Source organism: Stegodyphus dumicola, chromosome 4 (assembly GCF_044657685.1).
Source record: "Stegodyphus dumicola isolate Sdum_Otavi_A_Nest chromosome 4, ASM4465768v1".
Classification (NCBI taxonomy): Eukaryota; Metazoa; Arthropoda; class Arachnida; order Araneae; family Eresidae; genus Stegodyphus; species Stegodyphus dumicola.
Genome location: NC_140771.1, coordinates 2,905,916 through 2,922,738, shown reverse-complemented (window position 1 = coordinate 2,922,738; position 16,823 = coordinate 2,905,916). Strand labels below are relative to the sequence as shown.

At 32.4% G+C, this 16,823-nt stretch overlaps 1 protein-coding gene across 1 annotated transcript in view; it reads left to right on the top strand.

Annotated features, from left to right (window-relative positions):
• Positions 1–683: 683 nt before the first annotated feature.
• The window catches only part of LOC118201327 (uncharacterized), a 50,167-nt gene continuing 34,027 nt past the window's right edge, over positions 684–16,823 (top strand). The window contains exon 1 of the mRNA XM_035373419.2: positions 684–1,063. The gene's annotated coding sequence lies outside the window, so the exon portion shown is untranslated. The remainder of the gene's footprint in view (positions 1,064–16,823) is intronic.

Sequence of the window (16,823 nt, the reverse complement as noted above, 5' to 3'; positions counted from 1 at the left end):
GAAAAGTGAAACGTCATTTGTAGTGAAGCGCCACACAATGCCCGAACAAAATTAATAGCCTTTATAGGCTAACGCTCTTTCGGCTAATAATAAAATTAACATCACTTGTTAAAAGTAGCTGTTCTCAATTAATTGTGAGAAGGCTTGCGAGTGGATCTTTTTAGTTTTAATTAGAATATGGCAATAAAATATAATATTTTATTTGATGTCTGATAAAAGAAACTGCAAACTAACTCCACTAGACTCAGAACGGAATTCATAAACAGTAATTTCCCAAGATCCAAGTTTCTTAAAGCAATGTATTATTAAAAAAAAAAGAATATGATTTCAAGTGCTTTAAAAACTGTTATTCCTAATGTTATTTGTTTAGAAGAATACATGTTGTTTAAAATGATGAGATTGAAATAAGCATTGCAATTTTTAAAAGAAATGTATTCTTTGTATTGCAAAAAACAGTCTCTCCATCATTGTTTTTCCGATGCAATGATTCGCTTGAACGAGTTTGACATTTTTGCTTTACCCCGGAGGTCCCATTTCCTACTAGATCCGTAAAATAAGCTGCATTAACATGGGCTTGCTTGTTTTAGTTTCCGTAAGCAAATAAATACTGATTTTCTTGGCGAGTGCAACCGTTTTTGATTACGGCAACCCTTCCGTGGCACGAAGAACTTGTTGAATCTTGCTTCCCACGATAACTTGCACTTGTTGACGAGCACGCATCGTCCCGATCTGGTTCTTACACTTAACTGGACACTTGCCTTACGGTCAGTTACCAATCCGTTATTCGCTTTCTAGTGTGAAATGTCTGTCCCGAAAAATGATTTAAGACTCAATATCGCCGAAAATAAGTGAAAAGTGTACTCTCAGTGGAGCTTCTATCAACTTTTGCGGGTGAAATTAAATAAAAATATTTCTTCTCAAAACTGCGGTCAAGGACCTGATGTGAAAGAAATGCTGTGTTTTGAAGATTCTTTTGTTACCCACGCAGCTCATGTTAACGTTATCTGAAATTAGTAAGTAAAAGAAAGAGAATACAGTGCGGTTTCGTCTTCAAAAGTTCCAAGTGAGTTTTAATTTCCTATACTTAGTTTCCATTATCGAATAAACTAAAGTTTCTGATGTAAAATGTGGCAACAAAAATGTTTTCTTGCATATATCTTGAACTAATAAATGAAGGCGCAAATTTTTTTAATTAAAAGCTGACTTTACATTGATATAATCACCGAATTTTAAAATTCAAAAGCAAAAGTGAATACCAAAATTTAGAAGAAATACACATACACATTTGTGTGTGTTGGATGGCTATAGCTTTTAAAAATTAAATAAAAATATTTTAATTAAAATATCAGTATCACCAAATAACGAAATGTGCGCTATTTATTATATAAAAAATTATTTGTCATAAAAAATTGTTCCAGAGTAAACAAATTTTATTTCATACTTGATCGTTTCATTTAGCTTAAATTCTTGTGCATTAAATTATCTTAATTATATATAGAAACAAGCATATTTATTTATTTATTTTTAAATATTCACTATAAAAACGCCTGCCAAATAAATAAACCGAATACAAAATAACAGTCATTTTTGCAGAACATTTCTGTATTTTCTTATTTAAATCAGATAGCATATCTAAAAATAGAAGTGTTGGTTCAGAGTCTTATCTCCGTATTTCATTTGCTGTTTTGATTTAATTTTTGATCAATTCTTTTTCAAAAGCGTTGATTCATTGTTTTTATTATTCCTTTCGCGAATATTAAGAATAGCCGAATTCAAAGAAAACAATTACAATTAAAATCACTGCTGGAATTTAAAAATTTAATTAGAGAGAAGTATTTACAGTGTCTCACAAAAGTGATGGGACACTTGTGCTTTACGAAAGGAAACTGTAGTAAAATAAATTAAAAAAACATGTAAAAATTTTTTGTGGGTGTGTTTCATACTTAAATTTAGTAACAATTATTACATAACATACATTTTCTCAAAATATTAAAATAGTAATTTAATAAAAATACAATTGTTTAGAAGAGCAAAAAATGGCTCACGTAAGTGATGGGACACTTACTTTTCCATCAAATATTTATCCAAAAATTTTACTTCTTAAAGAATCTACTTCAATTTTTGTCCTGAAGATTTCAAATTTTGATTTAAAATGTCAATATACACACATTTTTTAGACCATTGTACTGATCCATTATACTGTCAATAAAAACAAGATTACCAACTCCAGCGGACGACGTACACCCCCATATCATAACTCCTCCTCCACCATGTTTTACTGTTGGCAGCAAGTTCTGTTTGTGAAATTCTTTCCTGGGTTTTCTCTACACCAAGATTCTACCGTCAGAACCAAATATATTAAATTTACTCTCATCAGCAAATATAACTTCATTCCAGTAATCAGAGTTCTTATTTATGTTGGATTTTGCGAAAGCCAATGAGTTTTCTATTCTTTCACTTATGAAGAATTTTTTCCTGTCTGCTCTACCGTGATATCCAGTAGATCGAATTACTCTTCTAATAGTCTCAGAATTAACAATTCCTCCATATAATGCTTTTAAATCAGCAGCAATTTTAGGAGCACTCATTCTTGGATTTTTTTTAAATATTTCGAACGATAATTCGCTTTATTCCATTGGATAGCTTTGATGGTCGGCCAGGTCTTCTTTTATCCTGAATCATATGATTCTTTTTATATCGTTTAATGATATTGAAAACTGTTGAATGACTGAAGTTAACTGTTTCAGTAGTTTCTCTAATAGATTTTTCACGTTCAATATGCAAATAACTAATTTTCGAATTTCAGGCAAAGTTTCTTTTCGTTTAGCATTCATGGCTGCACAGAGCTAAAAAACACAAAAATTCCAAAACAAACTGGAGAGAAAGACTGCAGACGATTTTATAAATTATTGCTAATTGCTTTTGAGTAAAAATAAAAACCCAAAAAAATATTTTTATTGTAGTACGTAGTAGTATCTAATGGTGTCCCATCACTTATGTGAGCCATTTTTTGCTCTGTTCTAAACAATTGTATTTTTATTAAATTATTATTTTAATATTTTGAGAAAATGTATGTTATGTAATAATTGTTACTAAATTTAAGTATGAAACACACCCACAAACAATTTTTACATGTTTTTTTAATTTATTTTATTACAGTTTCCTTTTGTAAAGCACAAGTGTCCCATCACTTTTGTGAGACACTGTATCTTGAATCATTTGAAAATTCTTTAAATAACATCGCTTTTATGGATGCATGTTAAAAATAGTTTTGAATTTAAAGAAATACGTATTTCAAAAATCTAATTATAAAGTTGCCGTTCTAAACGAAATAGCTAAACATGGAACAAATAAATGAAATTAATTGTGTTGAAGAAATTAAAGAATGCATTCATTTATCAAAGAACAGGAAAAAAGTTTGCATTCAAGTACCTTATTAAAAATTAGTTGAATGTATTATTTTAATGAGGTTGGATTTAACTATAAGACAGTTAAAACTTAAGATATTAAAAATATGAAATGTCAAAGGCAATGGCTTCGGAAAAGTACGCTTAAATTCTCCTAACTTTACAGGTATTTACAAATATTTGAAGTTTATTAACTTGTACTGGGGGCCTTTATTATTTAAATATTTATAAAAGCTATTTTAAGATGTGCTTAGTTGAAGATTGCGGCCGTAACGTTCTAATATTGAATTATTGCTTAGTTTAGGCCTTCTGCTTTCTTTCCAGGGGAACTTCTCGAATTAAAACTGCAACTTCTCTAAGCATTAGAATCACGATCTTCTCCAAGCATAAGCCAAAGAATATGACGTCCTTTGGCCTTATCCCATCAGACTGAAAAATGTTTGTGAATCATATTTTTTGCACCGTTATTAGAGAAGGATTACAGAGATATCGTTCTCTCTATCATCAAACCATATTTGCACATCCAAATTAATTCAAATATGAAGTTTGCAACTTTTGGTTATGTAATCTTAAACAAGTGCGTAAATAGCCGGTTACACATTAGCAACCGTTGTTATTTGTGTTGTGACTATATCACTTGTCTGACAGTAACATCAGAACAAGCTCACGAGATTCATCATGGCTAGGACTGCGACATTGGGCCTGTCGTCGCGCTTGAGAACCATTCAGATGACAGTATGAATTCGTTCATTCCGCCCCCCCCCAATTCTGATGGAGAGCACCCAGGGGGACGGTTCCGAGTCTCCCACACTTCTTCTTCAACTACCAACATCTCTAGAGAACTTACGACTCGCCGTATATGTAGAATGCTCCCATACCATAAGAACAATATACATTTACAAACATCCATGCCTTCTTCGGGATTCGAACCGCAGTAAGCTCCCCTAACGACTATACCCTGTTATTTGCATGGGCGGTTATTGGCTATACCGTGGGTGGTCGTGTTATTTGTTATGATGCATTCAGTTTTCTGTTTATATCTTACTGGAATACGAGGATATTTTCGTGCCATGAATGCACTCAATTTCTATTGGCTTTTCCCGAAAGCATTGCTCTTAAGCCAGCCACTGTGTATTAACTGCGATAAATAACCTAATCTCAAAGAAGAAACAAATGCTTCAAAATATAAATAACTCCATTTGGTTTTTCTCTTTAGATATATATTTTTATAAATTTATAATTGCTAAGAATAATGTATTTTTCCTCTTTTGTTATTATAAAAAAACGAGGGAGGGAATTTTATTATTTTCATAAAGATTATATAGTTAAAAAAAGTATTTCCGTAAAATAAAATGCAAAATAAAAATTCTACAGAGGCTGTTCACACATTTTTTAGACGATGTATATTGTATTCACAAAACTAAATTGCATAAAATTCTTGTGTTTTAAATGTTCTATTTGACATCCCTTATTCTGAACTATCTTTCGACACCGCAATTTCCAGGATAATAATGCCTTTTGAAGTGGTAGAAGAGATATTCTATCCCATTCCTCCCGAACAGCTTTCCAGAGTCCTGTTAGGGTTTTGGGACAACGTTTGGATAATGCAGTTTTTAATAGTCCGAAAGTACAAAAATCCACAGGTACATTGAGAGATTTAGTAGGGATATCAGTGAAGGGTATGTCCTTGATACCAGTTTTTTTTTTTTTTTTTTTTTTTTTTTTTTGTTTCATTTCTTTTAGGAAATTTACAGTGGATTTTCATGTGTGACTGCTAGCTTTGTCCTGATGGAGTCTCACAGATTGATGGCACTGTGGATAAAGCGATGGTATTTCATTCAGAAAAATTAGCGATAAAATATGTTCCTGATAGTATTTGGAGTTAATCTTGACATTTTTTTGCACTCTCTTTATTTTTAATTTGCCATTATAAGAAAAACCAGCAACAATCATGGATCCCTTAGAAAAACTTTCTTTCGATTCTTTGAACCATGTACTTAATTTTTTTTCTCCGCTTTTATGATAATGGCTCTTTTTTTGTTACAATCATTTAAATACAGCCATGCTTCAACTATTGTGACAATTGTTTTCCATTTTTCTTTAGATAAGTGTTTCTCATATAGAATTATGCAGCGTGTCCTGCGTTGAGCGATATGCTTTGGAAGAAGATGCACATTGCGTTTTTTGCCTTTCTTAAGATTTAAATCAACGTTTATCATTTTGCTTACAGTGGACACCGAACATTTTAATGATTTTGCAACTGTCCTTTGACTAGGGGGATTTTCTTTTAACATTAAACAACGTACCCTTGCAACAGTCGAAGATGTCCGTTTTTTCCTTGGATGCTTGGTTGGAATTTTTGTCCCACTTGAGGCTCAGGCTCCAATTTGACGTTTTTTCCCTTTCTTGTTGATGATATTACCTATCGACGCTTTAGATATCACAAAACCGTGACTCTCACATCGTTTTTGGATAACGGAGTATGCATATTTCTCTTCGGAAAGAGCGTAAATGCAGCCTTCGAACCACTGCTTTGTTAAATTCGCCATTTTGAATAAAAACAAAACTTTCAATCCACAGACGATAATTTTGACTTTTAAAAACATAATGCAATTGCAATTACTTCTTTCGCAGCAAACGATTTTTTTATTACCGCTTACCAAAATCGTCAAAAAAATGTGCGAACAGCCTCTGTAAGACAAAAAAATAATGAAATTAATTTTTTTCCAAGCACAAGCATTTCTATTTAAACTAACTTCAAAGAATGAAATTAATTCTCGTTCTCGTCCTAACATTAAACATACAATCTTGTATTTATTTTTACTGTATTAATAAATTAAATAAAGAAATTATTTTTCATTTATGTGAAAAAATGCGTAACCTTTTTATAGTCAAATAAAATAAAACTTGTTTAAAATTGACATTTTTTTAATTAACACAAAATAATAAAAGTATTGCTTACGCAATTAAATTATAAAACTGCTTTTTCATTAATGTTTTAGGCTACATATTTGTCGAATATTGTAGGCCAATATATATATCGTTCACATTCATTTAAATTATTTTAATAGATTTTTAAAAATAGATATTTAATGAAGTTTTTAAACAATTTGATCTTTTCGGCCGATTTTTTTTTTTTTTTTTTTTTTTTTTTTTTTTTTTTTGTTTGTTCGTTTAAATTTTCATTGCCGAGGCACATAAACAAGAATAAAAACAAGTAATAGAAACAAAGGGGAAAAAGAAATAATTTTGAGCGAACATCAACTTCTTTAAAAATCATATAGCACTTGTAGAGTAATTAGGGTATACCGATGCCTTTCCCTGAATTCGAACTTTAAATAAAAATAGTTTTCACCCGGCCGCCGAGATATTTCTAGTACTTTCTGCTTCTCGAATTTACTGGAAGGCAAGAATGAAGGTCGATTGACGGTTACAGCTAATACAGTGATCAGCTACATTTATTCAATTACAATGCCTATTATAACGATACAGGGCCGGACCCAAATGTCGCCAAGTTTGACAACTTTTTGTGATTTTTCGCCAAATTTGTCGACAAAATACTCAGTGTTAAACGGACTTGCCCCTATATTATTACTCTTCCTACATAGCTTTCCTCTCTGAATTTTTCATGCTACATTACGCAGCAGAATACAACAATTTCACACATAATTGCACTAAAATCATCTACTTATCTACAGAATTCGTAACAACATGAAAATTTTGTTTTCTTCAATAAGAAAGTTACAAATATTGTTTCGTACAGCTTTCATTTTTATGTATTTTGAATAAAAAATTATTTAATGGCATTTTTTCATTATTTTTTTAAATAACTTTTGTATTTTTGAGGAATGAACATCTTTTAAATAAAAACCTTATCATGACTTTTTTCAATGCTTTGCCTAAAGAGAGTTTGTCGTTCCATATCATGCCTAGGTAATATATAAATGTATAATAATTTTCGTGTTTCATACTTCGCCTAAAAACTGCAGGCATTCTATAAATGCCTAAGAATTCTAGAAAATGATTAGGTATTCTATAGAATGCAGGCGTTTTTCATACTTTGCCGGTAATATATAAATTTACATTTTACAAAAATCAAAAGACTTCTTTCTCTGGTTGATTGTTTTTCCTAGTATTCTGAGGACAGCTGATAACAGCACACGTGTAAATTCAGTAACTCATAACGTTGTTTTGACCGGATAAGGAAACAAAAATAACCTACACTGCTTCGCAAGCATTATTTGGGCGTATAATCCGAGGTTGCATCAACTGTCCACTTTGTTGCTCTTTATTAGCATTCGAATAGCTGCCTACATAATAAAGCGGAGGATTTTATTTGTTTGTTGGTAACGCAGAACGTGATCTTAACATTTATTTTATTTATTTATTTTTGTAGGAGGTCATAAAGGAAGTGCACATCCACACTCGTTTCAGCTTTCTTCTAAATTTCCTTCATTTTTCTTATTTTCTCTTTCAATAAAATTTCCTCCTTCCTGTACTCGATTATTTTCATGCAAAATTAATAAAAATATTAACAGCTTATGTCATTCGACTGTTAGTCCAAAGGGGCAATTTGTCCAGAAGGACTATTAATTTCGTTTCGGCATTTTGCGTTGGTTCCCTATAAAGGATGTCGGTTCACTTTTCAAATTGTTGCCACCAAATATTGGAGAACTGTATTATATTGAAAGAAATTAAATAATGAAGAATCTGCATAAATATATGTATGTTTCTCGCATTGTGATAAAACAACGGTGCCTAGAGCCGTCAAATTTTGAATAACGTAATTCTTCTCCAAATATGAACGTCTGAAAGCCTTAATTTGGAATTTATTTTATTATTGATTTCATATTTTGTAGCACTTTAACGAATTCGTAATTAAGAAACTCAACGATTTCAAAGCGAGCAATAGCAGCATTGTACAAAAAAAAAAAAAAAAAAAAAAAGTCTCCAAAGCGAGAGACTGCGTATCGGAAATGCTAAAGGTATGCTCATCTTAAAATTGTTTTGCGATATTGCTGTTGAATTGAATTTTATGGTTTAAGTGCGAAGAACATGATATTTAATAAATAAAGGTAACACACAAAACGTTAAAAAAACGCCCCTTTGGACGTAATTTAAAATCTGAAACTCCCTTCAGATTTTTGTTTTGTCTATTCTTTTTCCCCTAATGTGGATCTTGCTTTCATGAATCTGGTAAAAATCTGTTATTTTAAATTCATATGACGACCAGGGACTGCAGATTTTCCAATCTTGCAGAACTGTTTTGTTTAATTTTATCAAACATTATTTATCTAAAAATAAGTTTTTCAAAGCGTGACCGAAAACAAATTTTTCTCGAATTGCTTGTAACGGAACAGGTGAAACCAGAATGTCACGCCCCGAAGGGATAATTTTTCTTCTTTCATCTTGAAGTAATTTAAGTTCGCAGAAGAGCATTCGACGATTTATTTTGCTTCTAAAGAAAACGTGGTGCTGCTTTCAATGTTATTCAACGCACATCTGAACTGAGGAAGTGCTCAGACTGAAGAAAATGAAGTGAACTCTTATCTTGTCTTATTCTTGCATCTGCTTATAAAACGCTCGTATACATCTTTATAATTCCTTCATTAAATAAATTGATTTTTGAACGATTTTATTACAGTATTTTTTTAAAGATGCTTTTGAAAATTATTTTAAAAATTTTAGTTCTGCCGCTTCATCTCTTGTATTTCTTTCAACAATGTAACGAAATAAAATTGTGACATGTTATTCGCAAGAGAAAAGTCATAGCTACAGCAAACTAAACTACAATAAAAAAAATTTTTAGTCAGTAATTATTATTTTAATGTTTCTATAGAGAAATAAAATTAATTTTGTTATAATAAGATATTTTTTCGAAGTTTTCTTTAAAAAAATCAAAGAAAGAAGAAGAAAAAAGAAATGTTTTATAAGGCTGTTGGTATCCGACCACGTTCGAAGCACTTTTTTTCAAAAAAGCAGTATAGGTATACTATAAACACATTTTCTCATTTATTATCTACAGAGATTAATTATGGAATATCAAAAATTTAATATATTCTATTATTATCCTGCGAAAAATATTAAATTTACGTGAAATTTTAAGCAAATTTTAAAACAATTTGAAACATTCTATATGAGAAAATATTAAAGTTATGTTAAAAAAAGTCATATAATAATAAATTACATGCTTTTATCTAGGGAATGACGTAGGATTTTAAAGATATCTCGAATAGTAAAAAAATTTCAGAATTTTGAAAATTTTTTATGATTTTCGATAAATTCACAGTCTCATTATTTAAATAACAGACCACAATTTCAAAAATATTTAATATATAAATATTCTGGTATGTCATTCCCTAGATAACTATATATAGATTAAGCATACAAAGTTTCATAAAAATTAAGTAATAATAATTTGATTTATCGTGCACCAAGTGAGCCAGTTTTTAGAAAAAATAGATTTTGAGAAAAATGCATTTAAAGTTTAAAATGCTTTATTTTTATTATTAAATCTTAACCCAAATACCTAAAACTCCCCATATCTATAGCTTATATCTTCCGTTTGTTCAACTTTATCTGTTTTTCTGTTTATATTCAGCCTATTTGTTTTTTGAGCCAATTTTTACTCTGGGTAGTGAGTGATATTTTGATTTCCTTAATTGTTCCATGTCGAGCTTACTAAATCTCTCAACTACACATTCACCATGTTGCATACCTATATAAATTAAAATATATAGTAAGCCTAAAAGCCCTCTGTTAAAGTGTATAACAGCTATATATGCCCCCAATTTAAGAGTTTGTAATTCCACAATGGCAACCGTCGGTATAAATTTCCAAAAAATGTCATTAAAATTTTGTTTGCATTTCGGGTCTTTTTTATAAGCACTTTTAAAAGAGCTTCTGCTCACATAGTTTTATATACACTCTGAAGAATATTAATTACATTCTTTGGCCCAGTCCTTTGGATTTGTTTGTGTACACTCTTCTAACTGATACAGCTCGCTGATATTTACAAAAAATGTCTGGTCCATCTGGGCACTGACCATTACAAGTAGTTTTGCGCGAGAGAAAGTGTGAAAAAATGGAGCAATTACAGCACTTTCCATTCATTGTTCCTGATTCTAATTCCATTTTAAAGTTTGTCAATAAAGACATTAGATTAGTGAGCGCCGTTGACCCCTCCATCAAGATATTTTTGTTTTCCCTTCATATTTTTGTTTTTCCCCTTTTGTTTTTCCTTCTGGAACGGGGCTTCTGAATATGACTTACACATTCATATTTAGTGACACTATTTAAGTATAAATATTTACGTCACAAATCACTTTCAAAAATATCTCCTGCCGATGAGATTTTATTTTTAGTTCACTCGATGGAAATTGCTTTATTAATATTATTCTCTATTTCCTTCGCAACACGTTTCATAAATTTGTTCCTTACGCATTTTCGCTTACAAACACACGACTTAGATTTTTTTATGACCTTTTATTATGCTTTTAAGTAGAATATTTTTAAAAATAATCAAAGACTAAGATAAATCTAATTGCAGTATGCAATGTGTCGAATCCAATCAAACTCATATGCTAGCGAGGACATAACGCTTTCCACAGATAATTAATAATAAAATATTGCATTTTATTAGAAATAATTTCATGTTGCTGAACAGACTACAGATAAGATTCTATAAATTCCCTCTCTTTAAAAGTCTTTACATTACATTTCAAAGACAACAAATTATTATTATGTCCATTTCTAGCTCTTTTCAACCCTTTGAATGGCACTTTCGGTGATTTAAATGCCCATTTCCGGTTTTTGCGTCTTTATCAAATCCTTAATATCTTGGTTTCTAATTATCGTATAAACAAAAGCATACCAGTTTTGGAAAGCTAAATAAACAGTCTATCCAATGAACGAATAAAAGAAAATTGCCATTTTTTTGCCAAAATTGGCCTTTTCAATGTGTTCGGATACCTTATGATTCAGTTTCATATAAGCATATAATATAAAGTAGAAATGAATGATTCGGTGAAATCTAGCATAATAATCGCAATGGCAGTTCATATACCAATGAAAGCAGAATACAACGAAAAATATGTTCAAGAATGTGGTACTTACGTATTAACGCAACCAGGCCAAAATTCGCATAAATTGCGAAATTTGGCGACCCTACTTACGGCAACCCTACGTGTTATACGTAGTTTTGTAAAAAGAGCATGTGGAGATTCACAAAATTTTCCTGCATTTTCGTGCAAATTTTTGTAATTTATGAGAAAATAGCAGTGTACATGGATAAAGTCAAGAGTGTGTGCAATGCCATTTTTGTACAATTCTGGGATTTTTTTTAAGTAAAAATAAGTCGACGTGTACATGGTTATGGCGAATACGGTTTTCAATCAGTCCTAAAAGCAATAGCCAAAAGATTTCCGCCGAAAAAATAATTCTGCAACTTATTCAAATTCGAAACCGGAAGGGTTTAATTGCTATTTTATATTTTAAAACAAAATAATATAAAAAACTGTATTAAAAATTATCTGTAATTAATAAATGTACCTTTTCTTTCTATTCATACTTTTTTACTCAAACTTACAAATAGCGCCAACCTGATTGCGATAATACGTAAGTACCAAGAATGTAACCAAAATAACATAAATAATATAACTAACTATACAACTAATAATAGGGGTGAACGTCTGCTTGCACTTAACCCTTTCCGGCATGCTACCTTTTAAAGTCGGAGTTTTGATATGTATATGTTACGGTGAAACACCGAAATCTGGAGAATGTCGACTTTTACCGGTGAATGTCAGCATTCACATAGTCGCTTGGTGTATGTCTGAAATATTTTCCAAATACTCTTATTTCTGACTTACACCGGTCAATGTCGACATTTACCATGTACTAATGGTGAATGTTGAACATATGAGAATATTATATTTTCTTCTCCGTAATTCAGTGGCGAAACAACGCACTTGAGACTTAAAATAAGAACTTAAAACATATAGTACATTCACAATGAGAAAGGAAAATAATAGAAGTTAAAAACTTACTCAATGATACAGTACGTTCTAAATGAGAAAATAAAATAATAGTAATAAAAAAATTACTAAATTATGTGGTTCAAATCTTATTTATTGCAACAATTTATACTATTATGACACTTTGAATTGCACAAGACGCCCTTGCTTTTACATCTGCATTTATTTGTGGAACACTTCCTTTTGCAATGACAACGTGTACAGCCTTGCGCACCGCTTCTCGAATTAGCTGCAGCTGCTTCTCTCAGCGACATTTCTTGTAAATAAATCTCATCTATGGAAAGTAACTTTTCTTTACAAATTACGAACTGATTACGTGTGTAAAGCTACTTGAGAGTACCGTTTTCGTTTGCAAGTTTATAGAAGTTTGTATAGTCTTCTATTCCAACAACAACCGCTAACACATTTCGGTTATTTGTACGACCACGGTCGACATCAGGGACTTGTATTCTTACAGTATCACCAATTTGAGTCAATCTTTTGGACCTACACCATTGTCGTGATTGTGATTGTCGACATACACCGGTGAACGTCCGAATGTACAAGAATGTAATGCAATATTCGATCTTTCACCGACGTATTTGGTGAATGTTGACATTCTCCGGTGAAAGTCGACATTCTCCAATTTCGGTCTTTCACGGTAACGTATATAAAGGTAGGCAGTCTAATTAGGCCTAGAGGAGTACACAAGTAAAATTTTGTGAAGATAGCACTTATCGTTTTAATTCTGTGGGTGTGGCCAAAGTGGCACACTGATTGAATAGAGCTTCGAAAAGAGAGCTGAAACGAGCATTGTTGTCAATGAACTGACCGATGAGATGTGGACAAACAAGGAATACAGACTCTCAGTTGTCCTAGATTATCGGTGAGCCCGGTCTGGGCACGCCTAGGGTTCGCCGTTTGATTTTAGGCAAGATTTCAAGGTAAAAATTTAAAACTAATATTGAATAAGGAGATTAGCATACAGCCAAAAAAACAACATAGAAATTTCTTTTCAAACGATTCTTTTTATACCCTAAAAAAAATCTGGAAAATTTCTTTGAAAAATGAGGGTCTTAGAAAACTAAACATGGCTAAAAATATATGGACTGGTTTGTGTTGATCTGCCATCTACTATAAATAAAGAAGGTTCATAGTAACCTATAAATCCTTTATCATTCAGTTCTTTTGTGCGTACATAAAGAAATTTTTAGGTGTGTCCAAACCGGACACACTGTGCCGCAAAGGGTTAATACTGTTGCATTGCCTTCTAAACCTTGAGCTAAGCTCATCTCCTACATAACTCCGATTAGAGAGGCATAGCTATTTTTTAGCATCAGTAGTGCTATTAGTCTCAATATTTATTACTACTTTAACGCTGCCAGACTGTTGCCATTCGGCAAAATGTAAGATATTTATTTATCTTTCATTTTTAATCCATAAATTCGGCTATTCGAAAGCAATGTATTGCAACTGTCTCAAATACAATATGTATTATCTCCACGTTTCAAAGTATTGCTATTCAATAAAATTTAAGATATTTAACTTTCAAATTTAATATATCTGATACTGAGTAGAAAACCAAATAAAATCCATTTATATCTTGACTTTTGAAATCTAAACAATGCAGTGTAACAAAGTTTGTATTTTATATGTATTCGTGTCTTTTGGGGAATGTCATGTATATCTTAGAAATTTTTTTATAAAAAACTCTATTTTTTTGCAGGTGTGCATAAAAATACTTCTACTTCAAGAAGGATGTTAAAAATTTTATAATACATTTTTTCGAATAATTTATAAAAAAATATTTAAAAATACAAATTTTAAAAATAAATCATAAAAAATGTGCAAATTATATTTGGATTAAGCCTAAATTTTGAATGCTGGAAGAAGGAATCAAGTACACTTAATAAAAAGAGATATTAATAAATAATATCTAATTCAATTAACATTGAGGAGCTAAAACTTTGAGATCCAATTTTTTAACAACTCGGGCGATTTTTACGAAACTTGGCAGTTTGGCATAATTTAAGTCGTAGAGTAGTAATATGGAAAAAAATTGGCATGTCATTTCAGAAAAAGTTGGGTTTTATGTCCAAATACCATATTAAAACAACGCTGTATATAATTCTAATGCCGCGCGTTCGAGACATTAAAAATGCAAGTTGAATTTCGTCAATCGGCCCAGTAGAACGGTGTTTCCCATTTTTCGCGATTCCTGTTTCCGCGGTTGTCAAAAAAGAAATAAACGAAAAATATTTACGGTCTCAGATATTTGCATGAATGAAGCTAATACTGTATTTAAAAGGAAAGAGAGAGATGTTTAAATTCTGCGATGATTTTTTGACAATGAACTAAAAGATCGTTTCCTAAAGTGAAAAATATTATTCTTCTGAAATTCTGCACAAAGGGAGCTATAATAAAATTTTTCAGAGTAAATATTCGTTCTAAAACGACGTTCTTCCTTCTAAAACGACTTCTGCTTTGGTCTTAATTGCGCCTTTGCAGCTTTTAGTTATTTCATTTATACAAATATCCAATAAACTACATTTTCCTTATTTCTATTCCGAATTCGATATTGATAAACTTTATAAATGGCTAAAGATTTTTTTTTTTTTTTTTTTTTTTTTTTAAAGTTTCAATAATGTCAAAAACGAATTGATTATAACATAAGATATGAAAATAACAGCTAATATTGTAGCAGAATTACAAATAGAATGAAACTACAGATCTCGAGAACAGGCTAAACTAAAGACACGTTTTCAATCTAACGAAGACTAAACTTATTCACAAAGAAACTTCCCAACTCTTCTTAATGACTCATCGTGACATCTCCTGAGGAGCTGTAGACTCTACCGTCCGATTTCGCGGTAACAGGAAGAATTTTGAAAAACGCGGAAAGAGGAATAGCGGAAACAGAACTAATTCCAGTAGAACGGGAGATATAGAACTGTTCTCTTCCCCCCCCCTCCGCAGTGTACCATTCAAAAGCTATTTTATTTTCGAAAGGTTATAGTAAAGCTTGTAGTGCAGGGATGTCCAAAATCCACGTTGCGGTATCGAACTGAAAATGAGTCTAATACGAGGTATGATCCTCTCTCACAGACAGACAGGCAGCGCGACGGCATGAGCGTTGTCGTCCATTAACAGGAACCCAGGACCAACTAGGCCCCTGAAAAGTCGACAATAGGCCTCTTAAGATCTTCTCTCTGTACCACACAGCAGTTAGGGAACTTTTGTCAAAGAGATACAAGGGTGTGCTGCAGTCTAATATAATATAGTGCGTCCGTAAAGTCATGGTACACTTTAAATCGGGCACAGGAAAGCAACAAAACAAGATAGAAATGGGAAATCTTCACCAAACAAAAGAAAACCTCTTAAAGTTTTATACCTATTCAGTGCAGTTCGATGTGGGCTCCATCCATGCCGTCACAGTCTACTCCGCAACGAAAAATGGTTCTATCACTTTATCATGAATCAGGTCACACCACACGTTCACTTTAGGGCGGTTACGTTCGTACTTTAAATAGGTATGAGGATTTTCAGCAGCCCATATTCGGATGTTGTGGCGATGAAAATGTCCAGTAACAATGAATGCCGCCTCATTACTAAACACAATCGTATGCAGAAATCGGTTATCATTGTCGATCTCATGATGCATATCTGTAGCAAACCGCGAATCCTTTGGGTCTATTCGTCGGTTTGATAGCATGCAACAGCTGCAGTTTGTAAGGGCTTCTTAGGTAACTCTTCCATATAGCCTCTACAGACTCGTCATTGACCGGTGGCCTGCCAAAACGGGGTTTGTCCAACAAAACTGCCGGTATCCTTCAACTGCTGATCCCACCGATTAACGCTATTCCTATGAGGTGGCGGTTGTACACGCGACGATATTCACGTTGCACTTTGGTCACGGATTCGAATTTGCCAAGCCACAGAACTCACTGAACTTTTCTCTGTACGGTCCACATCTCAACTGGCGTGTGCCTGGATGGGCTGATCTGCTGCTTCGCATTTCGCGGTGTTGCGTCATCACCTGTGTGCGCACATGCTTACAGATCATACTACGGAAACTTGAAGAGTTTTCCTTTTGTTTGGTGAAGATTTCACATTTCTATCCTGTTTTGTTGCTCTACTGTGACAGATCAAAAGTGCACCATGACTTTACGGACGTACTGTATATGCCTAAACCATTGCAAATAAAAACCCGTAATGATCCTTGTCCTTGATGAAGGAGCGATGGTATCGTGTTCCAGGCTTTCTCCAGTTACAGGTACGCCGTGAATCAGTGTCCATGCTGAATCCTGACTCATCGGAAAAAAGCACGGTGCTCCTCTAAAGTCTGGTCCAAGGCGCATATTGTCTGCACCATGCTCAATTCGCTCTCTTGTGTGCTGCAGTG